This window comes from Ovis canadensis, chromosome 5, assembly GCF_042477335.2.
Source record: "Ovis canadensis isolate MfBH-ARS-UI-01 breed Bighorn chromosome 5, ARS-UI_OviCan_v2, whole genome shotgun sequence".
NCBI classification, from domain to species: domain Eukaryota; kingdom Metazoa; phylum Chordata; class Mammalia; order Artiodactyla; family Bovidae; genus Ovis; species Ovis canadensis.
This window is the reverse complement of record NC_091249.1, coordinates 60,090,948-60,102,073: the sequence shown is the minus strand read 5'-3', so window position 1 is coordinate 60,102,073 and position 11,126 is coordinate 60,090,948. Positions and strand designations below refer to the sequence as shown.

The 11,126-nt window shown below is 47.0% G+C and overlaps 1 long non-coding RNA gene and 1 other non-coding gene across 2 annotated transcripts; both read right to left on the bottom strand.

Annotated features, from left to right (window-relative positions):
• Positions 1–6,468: 6,468 nt before the first annotated feature.
• Positions 6,469–6,540, bottom strand: TRNAW-CCA (transfer RNA tryptophan (anticodon CCA)). The gene has a single exon. It is a non-coding gene; the product is annotated as a tRNA-Trp (tRNA).
• A 131-nt stretch (positions 6,541–6,671) lies between these two features.
• Positions 6,672–7,798, bottom strand: LOC138441320 (uncharacterized). The gene is made up of 2 exons (XR_011257315.1): positions 7,364–7,798; positions 6,672–6,854 (listed from the first exon to the last, which is right to left on the bottom strand). It is a non-coding gene; the product is annotated as an uncharacterized lncRNA (long non-coding RNA).
• Between the last annotated feature and the right edge of the window lie 3,328 nt (positions 7,799–11,126).

Here is an 11,126-nt window from a genome sequence, read left to right as displayed (position 1 = left end):
AAACGAGGGTCATAAAGATGCTTGTGGCCTTCCCTGGCAATCCAGTGGCCGAGACTCTGTGCTGCCAATGCAGGGGGCATGGGACTCCATTCCTGGTTGGGGAACTAGGATCCCACATGCTGTGAGTGTGGCCAAAAGATTTAAAAAATAATAAAAAATATAATGGTTAGGGAATTCCCTTGGCAGTCCAGTGGTTAGGACTTGGTGCCCTCACTTCAGTGGGCTGGATTCAATCCCTGGTTGGGGAACTATGTTCCCACAAGTCATGCAGCCAATTTAATAAATAAGGCCACCTGATTCAAAGAGCTGACTCATTGAAAAAGACCCCGATGCTAAGAAAGACTGAGGGCAGGAGGAGAAGGGGGTGACAGAGAATGAAATGGTTGGATGGCACCACCGAATCAATGGACATGAATTTGAGCAAACTCCAAGAGATAGTGAAGGTTAGGGAAGCCTGGCACACTGCAGTCCACGAGGCTGCAAAGAGTCAGACATGACTGAGTAACTGCACAACAATAAAAATAAAAATGGTAAATAATTTTTTTTAAAAAGATGCTTACATGATGGGCAGACAAATGGTAGGTGGAAAGAAAGAAGAGAGCGAGGATTCAGGGCAGACTGCCTGGTAATCGAGATTTCTGGAAAGAGATGACGAGTAAACAGCATCTAACGCACCAGATCAGGTGTGGCGATGTTGACTGGCAGCTTCCTCTCAATGTGCTAATTACACTTTTTTGTTCTCAAACGAAAATAGCATCTTTGTCAGGAGGGTGTGAGTGAGCATCTTCCCTCAGTGAGAAGGTGGGTGGTTCTATTTGAGTACCAGAAAATACCTGAGCACAGAGCAACATGATCACTTTTCCAGGTTTCTTCTGGATTGGATCCTCAGCTATAGCTCACAGCAGTAACCACATCAGGGGCCTGGCTAAGATAAGAGTCCTTAGGTAAGACAGCCTGCATGTCTACCAACAGACGAATGATAAGGAAAATGTAATCTATACACACAATCGGGTCTTATTCAGCCATAAAAAGAAAGAAATCCTGCTACTGTTGCAACACGGATGGACCTTAATAGCATTGTGCTAAGTGAAATAGGTGAGACAGACAAATATGATCTCATTTATATGTGGAATCTTAAAAACATAAAAAAGAAAATAAAGTTCATAGATATACCAAACAGATCAGTGGTTGCCAGAGGCAAGGAGTTGGGGGTGGGTGAAATGGATCAAGGGGGCCAAAAGGTACAAGCTTCCAGCTATTAAAAAAAAAAGTCTTGGGGAATCTAATAAACAACATGGTGATTACAGTTAATAATACCATTTTGCATATCTGAAAGTTGCTAAGAGAGCATGTCTTAAAAGCTCTGTTCACAAGAAAAAAAATTGTAACTGTGGTCAGCTAGATTTACTGTGGTGCTCATCTCACAATATTCACAAATAGTCAATCATTATGTAGTACACTAATATAATGTTATATGCTAATTATACCTCAATCAAAAAAGAGACATGGCAGCAAGATTAACAGTGACACCCTCCTTTGTATCAGTCAGAGGTAGGCTATGCTATGTGGCAGTAACAAAGAACCCCAAATCTCAGGGGCTTAATTTAACAACAAAGGCTTCTTTCTCATGCTCGGGGCAGGTTGGCTGGAGCTTTGCTCTGCATCCCCCTTAGTTAGGGAGCCAGGCAGATGGAGCCACTCCAAACCTTGCCAGCCACTGCAGCAGAGGAAAAGAGACTGAGACCACTTACACACACGCCCTTGCAAAACGTCTGCTCAGAATGACTTCCATCACACCTGCTCACATCTCACCGGCCAAAGCAAGTTGCGTGGCCACGCCAAACGACCCGGAACTGGGGAGGTGCACTCGTACCGTGTGCTGATAGAAGACAAGAAGAGAAAGGGAAGAAAGAGTGCCTGTGAGCACCCCCACTACACCAGCCATCCAGTCCACAATTACCCTCCTGCCCGTCACATGGCTGTCCCTCCCAGCGGCTCAAACCCTTCTCAGTGATTCTCAGTCATCTCTACCCAGCTGGTCCCCACAATCTTCAACCACATTTTGGATGACGTGATAGGTAACTGTGCTCCCAACTTGACTCTATAATCATAAAATAAGGGAAACACAGGGCAGAACCTCTGGAAGGACCTAACCCAGAATCCCTCCTTCTCTTCACAGGAGGAGAAACAGGGAGTCCGAAGGGCCACCATGTGCAGCAGACAGAATTCTAAGATGGTCCCCAAGACTGCCACCCCACCATGGGCACATTGCAGGAACCACTACCTCCCCCAGGAACCACGACCCGGGAACATGAGCAGACCTATAAATCAATGTTAACCACTCTAATCAATGTTACTTTACATGGCAAAAAGGATTTTGTGGATGTAATTAAGGTCCCATGAGTTAACCAAAAGATAGGTTATCCTGGTGGGCTTGACTTAACCTCAACGCCTGTAAAAGAGACACAGTGGCAGCAGGCACTGCGCTGCTGCCCTGGAAGAAAGCAAAAAGGCATATTGTGAATGGCCTATGGAGCGGGCCACCTGGCCAGGACCAGGGCCAGCCTCTAGGGCAGCAAGGAAATGGGGATTTCAGCCCTGCAGCTGCAGGACGTGAATTGCGCCAACACCCTGAATGAGCCTGGAAGTGGGCCCTGAGCTTCAAGTGAGAACATTAGTCCAGACAACACCTTGATTTCAGATCCTGAGCTGAGAATCCGGCTAACCTAGGCATGACCTATGAAAACCACAAGATTAAAAAACAACATTATTTTCGCCACTAAGTTGGAACTAATTTGTTATGCAGCAACAGCACGCTAATATGCCATGGCAGCAGCTGGCTCTGCAACTTCCAGCTGCTGAACTGAACTTCTAGAAGTTTAGCAGCTTCTCTGCTGAACTCCACCACCAGGCACACCTTTGCACCTGGGGAGGCAACCAGACTTTACCCATGAAGCCATCAGGAAAACAAGTCTCTTTTCTTGCAGCCTGTGTTTCATTTAAACCATCTCATGCCAAAGATGAGGGAATCTTTCAAAAACACTGCTTTCACTCATTCTCTTCCCTGCTCAAAAACTTGCAGCAACTCCAACCTCCTGTCCAGGAACATCAATACTGGGCTTCTAATCCCAGTGTTCAAGGCCTTCCAGCTCTTTATCTCCCCTCACAGAACACACACTCTCATCTAGGTCTGAGGGGATCTGCCCAGATTGTTCCACTCCATGCTCACCCGCAACAGCCTGCTCTCAAAGGCACGACCCCTGGTCCCTGTTCATCTGATGGCTCTTTAACACCCTCCCCCTCAATGATATAACCAGCCCCCAACACAGTGAGTCCCACCCACTGTACTCATTCTCCGACTGTTCCATCACACCTGGCACAAATACTAGGCATTTCTGCACTTGAGTCCATCCAATAATCAGTCATTACAAGTATCACATCATTTAAATTTCTTCCTGCCAAGATTTCAAAGTCTCTAAGGGTAATAACCATCGTGACTCCAGGTGCTACATTCAGAATCTGAAAAGGTATTTGTAGTCATAACTAACTGCAAACAACCCAAAGATCTATCATCAGGTGAACAGATCAACAATTTTTTATTTCCATTCAATTGAATACTGCTCAGTTTTTTTTAAAGGGGAATAAATTGTTAACAACATGCTATCATGTGGATGAATCTGAAAAACATGATGCTTTATTATTTATAATAATATTATATTACTTATTTTTCTAAAGATCTAGAAAAAGTGAGATGAATCTATAGGGACAGAAAGCAGATAAGTGGGTGCCTGGCGCCAGGATCGGGGGAATGGTAACAAAGGGACTCAAGGGGACTATTTGGAAGGACTGATGCTGAAGCTGAAGCTCCAGGAGTCTGGCCATCTGATGTGAACAGCCAGCTCATTGGAAAAGTCCCTGATGCTGGGAAAGATTGAGGGCAGAAGAAGAGAGCGTCACAGGGTGAGATGGCTAGCTGGCATCACCAATACAATGGACATGAACTTGGGCCAACTCTGGGAGATAGTGAGGGGCAGGGAGGCCTGGCGTTCTGCAGTCCCTGGGGTTGCCAAGAGTCAGACACAACTGAGTGACTGAACAGCAACAAATGTCCTGTGCCTTGATCGTGGTGGTGACTACATGATGTATCTATTTGTCAAAACACATCAAACTCTATACTTAAAACAAAGGCATTTTATCCTATGTAAACTAGGCCTCAAAGCTGACTTCAAAAATTCTTTGTATATTCTAAGTCAAAGCAGACTCTGTTGGAAACATCACAGAACAAACCTTTGTGACATGGAGGTCTCATGTGACCTGTAAAGATAAAGCCCAGGAGGATGCCTATGGAGGTCTCTAGAACACAGGTAAAGGCCTCTCTCCCAGACAGATGGGCTCCCAGGCCGGCAGCAGAGGAGCTTCAATGGTGAGCTAACCAACTTAAAGAGGACTTGTTTATCAATGGAAGCCCAGAAAGAGGGGGAGAGGAGGGCAAAAGAGGGCACGTGTTCAGGAAGAGAGGCCTGGATGTGGATGTCCAAAGGGTATCTTGTCCACCCTGGAGGGCCCTGGCAGAGGCCTCACCATGACCCAGAGGAAGAGTGGGTCCAGCCCCACACCCCTGCTCTGAATCCACATGCCCTGGACACCAGCCCGTTTATGGTCTGACTGCCAAAGGAGCCGAGTCCTGGAAAGGGGCATGGGGCTCCCCACCCAAGAAACGCACCCCTGTCTGCTCCAAGTGCTGGAGGGCCACAGCCCAGGTCACACTGTCTCATGTGGCCTTTGGCTAGCCAGCCACGACCCCGCCTTCCTGCTGTCACTCAGGACACCCTCTGCAAGTTGAGTCTTGGTGAGGGGGCAGCTGGACAGGAGCAGAAAGCAGGGTTTCAGTCCTGGAGAGACCAGAGAGAAAGAGAGAGGTCCTGTCTCTGAGAAAAGCGAACTGAAGAACAGAGAGGCCTGGGAGCCAGGGAGCAAGGAGACAGGAAGAGGAAGGAAGAGAGGGTCAGCTGAGGCCAGGAGCTGCAGCAGAGACGAAAAGGGGAAGAGAGGCTGATAGAGGAAAGAAGGGGAGACAGCTCTGCAATCCAGGGCGAGGGACCCAGGGCCTGTTCACTCACAGGGCTGCTGGGCCACCTTCCGCCTCACCGATGCTCCTCTTCCCCCTCGCCGCCCCAGCCGTCAACATCACCCACACTGCCAGCCCCTCCCTGACCCACCAGCCACAGCCCAGTGCCTGGACTCGGCTCCCTTCTCGCAGGCCAGTACTTACCTGCCTCTCCACGGGATGCTGCCAGAAGGAACCTCCTGCTGCCCACTCGCTGAACCGTGTGGAGGTGCTCAGTCACAGAGAAGGGAACCCAGGCGTGTTAAGTGTGTACTGTCCTAGGTGTGTCCATTGCAGCTCTCCCAGCAGCCCTCCTGAGGAGGCAGCCTGGCCTCCACTTGGCTGTCAGAGCACCAGGGGCTCAGAGGGTTAGCTCAATTAACCCAAGTCCAAACAGCTGGTGAGGGGCCAGTGAAGACACTCTTTCCAGGGTCTCCTCATAGCTCCCGTGGCTCTGCTTAACTGTAGAGCCATTAACTCATTTCCCTGACTAAAATCCCTTTTCAACCCTCCATTACTTACTGCAGTGTTTTTCAGTAATTTTTATTGTTGCTGTCGCCATAGTCTATTATCTCAAAAAATTTCTACACAGACACTCACCCATCACCCAGAAAATGGCAGAGCTTACCAGATGTGCACGGGGGTGAGGCCAGCACCCCGCCTGCTCTCCTTGCCGACACCTCCTCTTCAAGTCCCACCAGGATACAGGTACATGTGTGGTCAGTCACTCAGCTGTGTCCCACTCTTGGCAACCCCATGGCCTGCAGCCCATCAGGCTCCTCTGTCCATGGAATTTCCTAGGCAAGAATATTGGAGTGGGCTTCCCTTCCTTACTCCAGAGGATCATCCCAATCCAGGGGCTCGAGCCAGCATCTCCTGCACTGGCAGACTGATTCTTTACCATTGAGACACCTGGGAAGCCAAGTCTCATCAGCGTGTGCATTTAAAACTGAACTCCTGTTCTGAGCCTGGGTCTCTTCCTGTAATGACTAGTGGAACCACCACTCAGGGACCTGAGAGCCAGCTCCTTCCCACGTGCTCCTTCAGCTTCAGGAGAATCAGCAAGCCTTCTCCTCCTCTCTTGAGCCGGCCTCCTGCTCCCCATCTGCATGAGAACACCCAAGCGCTCAAGTCCAAGCAACAGCAGTCTCTTCCTGGAATGGTGGCACAACTTCCTCACTTCTACTGTTGCTCCCCAAATGTCCAGTGTGTTCTCCACACTGCAGCCAGAGTGAAGCGAAGTAGCTCAGTCGTGTCCGACTCTGCAACCCCGTGGACTGTAGCCCACCAGGCTCCTCCGTCCCTGGGATTCTCCAGGCAAGAACACTGGAGTGGGTTGCCGTTTCCTTCTCCAGGGGATCTTCCCAACCCAGGAATCGAACCCAGGTCTCCTGCATTGGAGGCAGACGCTTTAACCTCTGAGCCACCAGGGAAGCCCACAGAGTAAGTGAACACAAAATTCCCAGCCAGAGTAGAAGGCCACCCTGATACAGGAACTTCCTGATATTTCAGCGGCTTGCCACTCCCCTCTGCCCTCCATCAAATATGACCACATATTTCCTTCTTACTTCTATTTTTTTAATATAACATTGAGAAGAAACTATCAACCCAAAGGTAATCCGAGAATCAAAGAATGGGATGTGACCAGTTCTTGAGTTGTAGCATGGCCATTGAGTTTCACTGGCCACAGAGCAGAGTTCACAGGGTCATCTTCTTCTCTTGCCAGCAGCTGTTACAGCAATAACTTCTGTAAAATATTCAGAATTAATCACAAGGAATGTAGACATCCAAAGCACTCTTATGTTCCGCTGACATGAAATAATAAACGTGGATATATGGACATCTGGTTGACAATATGATGTCCTAAGATCTAAAACAAATCTGATGATGTCATTAAATACCTATCTTTCTACTTTTACTTGTATTAGAACAAGATCCCTCTCAAAATCTATATTTATACATGGAGTTGGCCACATGGTCCTATAAATCATGGGAAAATTTGGAGCAGATGGTATTGGGTGGTTGGAATTCTGTGAAGACTGCATTTTAATGGAAAAATGACACACAGCAGACTTCCTACATGTCTCACGGATGGAGTAATACAGCTACTTGAAAGGAATGTTTACATTCTAGACAGGTTGACATTTAACCAACAAATGTGGTTGCTTACTGTCTGGTCTTAGGGAAATCAGACATTGGGGTGTGCAGGCATTTCCAGGCCGGAGGGGAGTGAGCCACTGGGAGGTTTCACAGTACCTTCTCTGTCCGTGTGTCCTGGGCTCTTCTTCCTCTTGCTGGCCAATGGAGATGTTCCAGGGCCTTTTCACAGTAGCCTTCCATGGCCCTGCAGCCTCAGAAACTTTTGTTTGAGAGGGAAGTGATACATGTAAGCTAAACCGAAACTCCACCAAGTACAGAAAACAACTCTTTGTGTGCATTTCAAATATTTTTTAACTTCTCTGTTTTGTTGGTTTTTACTCTTTTGAGTCTGTTTCATCTGATGTTTATGTTTTGAACCTTGTTTGGAATAATTTTCAAGACATGATTTTCTAGGGTTGCAATACGTCATTCTGAAGGCAAACACTTGTGCTTCAAAGATAAAGTAGGTGGTGTCTGCTCCATGTGGCCTCTGGCTTCTCTGTTTTTCTTCCTCCTTTTCATGCGACTGAGCATCACAGAGCTCCAGATTTTCTACTTGGAAAATGAAGAGGTAAAGATACAGCATTCAGCATGGGAGGTCTGGTGTATAAATGGATTGGAAAATGATTTAAATAGTGACTCAGATTTTCTAACACAGGATAAGGTGGTTTGATTCTGCTGATCCCAAGTCAGGTTAGGTGTCTGAATAATCGCAGACACCATCCTCAGTTGAGTGACTATCTGTGATTTCAGGGGAGAGATGAGGTGGGTGGGCAGAAGAAGCAGGACTGTACAATGTGCCCCCAGGGTGCACAGTGGGGTTTCAGGAATGGTGGCTGCTGAACAGGCCTCTCTCCTTGTGGGGCTGAGGCCCCACGATTTATGTTTTCACAGGAACACCCTGGGGTTGGAAGGGCAGTCACAGACCCAGCACCTGGCTTGTGCCACCTGAGTTGCCTGGGCTCAGTCTGGCAGACTGAATGATAGACAATGAAGAATGACAAAAATGCCATGAATCGGAAAATCCTTTCTGGTTGACGTAATTAACTACAAGAATCACTGAAAACAGCGTATATATTATCAACCTCTTTTATACAGAGAACCTTATGCGTGTCTATTACGATCGAGGCCAAAACTAGACCTGGCTGCCCTTGCCATTTTATTGCCTCAAATATTTACTGAATGCTTACTATGTACTCAGCATTTATGCCCAGCAATTGTGTGACATCCCAACTAAGCAGGTTTTCATGTTATTTTCATCAGCACAGTGTAGTGTTTATAATATATTCCTAGATGCAACAAACTAGTTTGAATCACAAAAAAACACACCGACTGTAAGAAAATACAAAATTACAAAATGTTAGCTATAGCTCTTTGGATAATGGGCAGTTTTTATGTCTATACAGCATTTAAAAAAATAGGTACCAGCACTGAGGATATGTCTAACTCAGGCTACCAGGAAAAAGTCCTCCCGACAATGAGTCGTCTACAACTAGCAAGAGCAGCATGTTATCTGTTGCCGTAGTGACACAAATCTTTTTACTGAGTGGTCGCTTGCTGTATCTGCTACTGGAAGCTGGCTGATCGAGATTTCTACCTCTTAGGAAGTCCCCATGCTCAGATCCTCTTAGACTCATTTCATAATTCCTTTGCAGTACACACTTCCTAGGCAGACAAGTAGGGTTCAAATCCCAGAGAAGTCATATGTCAGAGCCTAACTTGTTTTGACATATTGTATGTGTAAGAAAACTGAATTGACGTCAGTTTCAAAGCCACAAAATCCAGACCTTCAACCAGAAAACTGCATCATGCTATTGCTTTTAATCTTTTTACTTGAGCCAAGTTTAGACAAGAGACATCCACTCCAGGTAATTCCAAAGGCACTGAGGCGTGCAGAGATACCTCCTGCTGGAACCCTGAGGACTCCGATGAGCAGCACTGGGGATGTGCTCTGGTGACTAGTGGCCAGGCACTTCTCCTTAGAAATTATGACTGCACTAACTCAGTGTTTTTGGATTTCATAGAAAGGTCTCTATCTTACCATATTTGCAGAGTTCGCAAAGAAAAAAAAAATGAAATATTTGGTGATTTAGGGATGGCCAAAGGTCATCTTACCATAGGGAAAAAGGTGTGTTCTTCTCCTAAATGAAATTTGATGTTGTTATGAGTCACGGATACACCCCTAAGTCACAAGGCACTTTGGTAATTATCCATAGTCTGAGAAAGCCTGCCTCACTGTTGCTATAAAGTGCAAGACACAAAAGTGCATGAATATTATTTTTGCTATGCAGTCAACCAGTGGAAAATACCAGTTTTGAATGTGGACCTGCCAAAGTGTACCTCTAAATCATGCTTTGATTATCCCAGCATAAGTTTCCTTAACATGTTTGCTAAACATGGCAACACTGCCATGGATACTTTCCACTACCCTACATCCCCCCTCACACATCCTGGCTCTTTCTTTCGCAGCAACCGCGTACACCAATTGAACACGTTAGCATGTCGTTTGTTCTCAGCATGGATGGGAAATCCAGAGAAAAAGCAACATAAAAAATGTGATGCAGAGAGAGGAAGCATAAAATAAGGACAATGAGAAGGGTGGAGAGCCACCACTCGACGGAGAAAATATACTGGGGTGACTGTACCCATTCAGAGTTTAGGGCGCCGCCACGTTTAGTCTAACCAAAACCACTTCCCGGGAGAGGGTACAGAACAGAGGATAAGCACGCTTGACAGAGCAAGCTGACAACAGGGGTGACAGGAGGAGAGCTGTGGCTCAGCGAGAAGGTGGGAGATGGCCTTGTCTCTACTCACGAAGGAGGGAGCCATGTGCCAGCCACCACTTGCTGTCTTACGGTGCCACATGCAGAGGGCCTGTGCTCAGCTACCAGCTTTTCCGCACACCTGAGCTGGGTCAGATGGAAATGTCTGCCCTTCGGTCTCTTTGGAAACCCTGGCTGGGAAGGGACCATTCTGGATTCTGTGTTGGGCTCATCAGAGAGGTCGACAGGCCTCTCCACATCCACCCAGATACCTCCTGCTGCCTGTGACGGAGACTGTAAGCAAGCACAGCCCAGGAAAGACAAGCGTCACTGTCATTCTGCGGCCTGCATTCCCACCTCAGTCTTTCCGAATTCTGCCCACTTCTCTCCCCCTGCAGGGACCACCTGCATTAAAAACTCCACAGAGCGTGTGGGAAGCACGGCACTGGGGCTCAGAACCCTTTGGGGCAGGACACAGACATATGTACAGCAATAACCTTATTGAGAATTCTAGGAACTTCCTTGATAGTCCAGCGGTTAAGACTCCGCCTCGCAATGCAGGCAGCACAGATTTGGTCCCTGGTCAGAGAACTAAGCTCACACGCTACAATGAAAGACCCTGTGTGCTGCAACTAAGACCTGACCCAAATGAATAAATACATATATTTTTAAAGAATTCTGATGTCCACTAACATTTGAGAACCACACAGCTGGACTTAAATTTCTGCCTTTAAGGCTCATATCACTTCCAAGTTTATTTTTCCGTGTGAATTTGTACCTTTTGGGGATAAGGAGCAAGATGGATGTAGAATGAAACCCATGGTCTTCTTGAATCTCCTGTTTAAAGTCATTGGTATTTGGGCTAAAAAAAGAGACTTATACATTATGAGGAATTGGGAGAGGAGTGTCTTGCTAAAATTAGAGGGATTGTTTTATTCATTTATTGATGGGCCACATTATGTGGTGTGAGGGATCTTAGTTCCCTGGCCAGGGATCAAACTCAAGCACTCTGCGTTGGGAGCGTGGGGTCTCAGCCATGGACCACCAGGGAAGTCCCCGGATTAGAGTGATCATTTTAAACCAGGGAAGGACATTCCTCTCAGTGGCCTCTGGTGGAA